Below are 3,058 nucleotides of genomic sequence, written 5' to 3'. Positions count from 1 at the left end.
AACAACTTAACAACTTTCACTAGTTCAGTTTTGACTTAATTCCAATAACTAAATCCACCAACTAAACCACATTATTTTATTTTAACTTAACCGAACAACTTAACAACTTTAAATAGTTTAGTTTTGACGTTAATTCCATCAACTAAATCCATCAACTAAACCACATTATTTTATTTTAACTTAACCGAACAACTTAACAACTTTAACTAGTTTAATTTTGACTTAATTCCAATAACTAAATCCACCAACTAAACCACATTATTTTATTTTAACTTATTTAAAGCTAAGTGTCAACACTAGATGGACACAAATCGATCTTGCAAGAAAATTAATTTTGTCATCAATATGATCAACTAGTGTTGGTACTTATGCTTAAACAAACACATTATTCCTAAATTAAAGCTCAGTGTCAACACTAGATAGACACAAATTGATCATGCAAGAAAATCAATTTTGTCATTAATAGGATCAACTAGTGTTGGTACTTATGCTTAACAAACACATTATTCCTAAATTAAAGCTCAGTGTCAACACTAGATGGACACAAATCGATCTTCCAAGAAAATCAATTTTGTCATTAATAGGATCAACTAGTGTTGGTACTTATGGTTATCAAATATAATATTTCTAAATTTAAAGTTAAGTGTCAACACTAGATAGACACAAATTGATCATGCAAGAAAATCAATTTTGTCATTAATAGGATCAACTAGTGTTGGTACTTATGGTTATCAAATATAATATTTCTAAATTTAAAGCTAAGTGTCAACACTAGATAGACACAAATTGATCATGCAAGAAAATCAATGTTGTCATCAATAGGATCAACTAGTGTTGTACTTATGCTTAACAAACACATTATTTCTAAATTAAAGTTAAGTGTCAACACTAGATGGACACAAATCGGTCTTCCAAGAAAATCAATTTTGTCATCAATAGGATCAACTAGTGTTGGTACTTATGGTTATCAAATATAATATTTCTAAATTTAAAGCTAAGTGTCAACACTAGATAGACACAAATTGATCATGCAAGAAAATCAATAGTTGTCATCAATAGGATCAACTAGTGTTGGTACTTATGCTTTACAAACACTCGATGGACACAAACTAATTATCACAAAATTTAAACCAAGTATCAATACTAGATGGACACAAACACATTATAAAAAGAAATTGTACTTGAACTTTAGAAATTTAGAAACACCAAACCTTATCTCCTACTTTGATGAAAGAAGCTTGTATCAACTTTTTTTGATGTTGAGCTTCCTCAGTTGTCTATCCCGCAAAATCAACCCTTTCAACACTAGAAAAAGATTCAATAATTATTAGTTACTACATGGCACAAACACACAACAACATCGAGATTCGTCAACTGCAATACGAGCCAATTTGAAAACAAGCATCAACATAGAAAATGAAAGAACACCCACATGAATAGATATCTTTTTGGAATTCAAACTTTAACGTTTGTCATATTGGAATACATACTTTTCTAAAATAAAGCCGCGTTTCAGTGAATATTTTTGGCTTTACGGTAATGTATGTATAAAGTAGCCACCAAAATTCAATCTCTGTCCGTTGACCAGTCTATATTTTCACACTAATTTGGTCAACATTATGACCCAAGAAAGAAAAGTACAGAAGAAATTGCAAGGCCTGTACCTTTTAGATTCAACAACTTTCTTTTTGTTCTTTTATACACAAGTATTTTACAGTATCATAAATCATGGGTTGTTTTGAAATAAAATTAAGTACTTATTCAAATTTGACCAAACGTTATTTTGTTTGGGACTTTGAAAAATGGATAATTTTTTTGGGGTTTTACAACAAAGGTTGAAGATATAAATAGGCAGATATAAAGACCCACATGAATAGATAGGAGAAGAATGAATTAAAATTAATCAAGTAAGATAAAGTTACCCTCTTAATCCGTCACTGCCGCAGTGAGTTTTGATGTATACTCCCTCTGTTTGTAGCTGCTGTCGGAGTTTGCTGCTGCTGCTACCCACGCGCTGCTGCTGCTGCTACCCACGCGCTGCTGCTGCCGCCTATGCGCTGTTGCTGTGACCTGTTGTTATTGCTGCTGATCGAGGCGGTGCACCGGTCGGGATGGTGGCGCGACCTGCTGCTGCAGCACCGGTTGGGGATGTGTGGGGGTGAGCGGCGGTCATGGTTAGGTTGAGCGTGAGAGAGGGGTGCGGCTGCGCCGAATTCGTTAGTCGGAAAGGGGAGAGGAGAGGGGAACGGAGGAGGCGGCTGCTGCTCGGAGCCTGCTACTTCGTGCGACTCGCCGGAGCTATTGGAGACGAGAGAGGCCTCATTGCGGCTACTTTTGAGAGTAGGAAAAGAATGAACAATTTTTAAGGGTTTGGGTCTTTTAGATTGAAATAGGAAAGTGGGGAAGATTCAATCTGGCCATTGATTAGATGAAGATGGACGACTAGGATTTGATCTCGAATTTTGATAGATGGTTGATATTAAATGCAAATTAGAGTCTTGAAAAAAAATTGAGACAAGAATAGGCTAAATTTGAAATCAACAAGTGGCTATAATTGAAATAAGAATTTGAATTGTAGTGGCTAGAATTGAAACAGATTGAATAAGAAAGGACTAGAATTGAAATACAATTGGATATATTAGGCTACGAGTTAAATTATTTAAGAGAAGATTAGGAGATGTTATTCAATTAATAAAATATTACACATATTAAAGAAATTTTCATATAATTAAAACAACACCAAAATTTTAAAACATTTAAATAAATAAGTAAAGTAATTATTTTGAGTTTAACTATCGATAAATATAATAATTTAATAATAATTTTTATAAATTATTGCATACTAAAATATATAATTTTTTAGCCAAAATCGATTACAATTTTAAACCCAAAATATGTTTTGAAAATACGTTTTAATCGAATAGCACTTCCGAAAGGGTTGTAGGTCGATCAAATTGGGTGTCAACAAATATAAAAAAATCATCACTCACCGAATGAGGTCGATATATATATATATATAGAAATTTAATTTAACTACACATCAACAGAAGTTTAATTT

The 3,058-nt window shown here is 32.8% G+C and overlaps 1 long non-coding RNA gene across 2 annotated transcripts; it reads right to left on the bottom strand.

The window, feature by feature from the left end:
* Positions 1–540: 540 nt before the first annotated feature.
* LOC102578672 (uncharacterized) lies at positions 541–2,018 on the bottom strand. 2 transcript variants are annotated; one of them, XR_367862.2, is made up of 3 exons: positions 1,923–2,018; positions 1,212–1,305; positions 541–553 (listed from the first exon to the last, which is right to left on the bottom strand). It is a non-coding gene; the product is annotated as an uncharacterized lncRNA (long non-coding RNA). The 2 variants fall into 2 exon arrangements; XR_367863.2 differs by lacking the exon at positions 541–553 and having other exon boundaries at positions 1,209–1,305.
* Positions 2,019–3,058: the final 1,040 nt, after the last annotated feature.

The sequence above is a fragment of the Solanum tuberosum genome, unplaced genomic scaffold, assembly GCF_000226075.1.
Source record: "Solanum tuberosum cultivar DM 1-3 516 R44 unplaced genomic scaffold, SolTub_3.0 scf00187, whole genome shotgun sequence".
Lineage (NCBI taxonomy): Eukaryota > Viridiplantae > Streptophyta > Magnoliopsida > Solanales > Solanaceae > Solanum > Solanum tuberosum.
The sequence above is the reverse complement of the archived record's forward strand: the minus strand, read 5'-3'. Positions and strand labels throughout refer to the sequence as shown.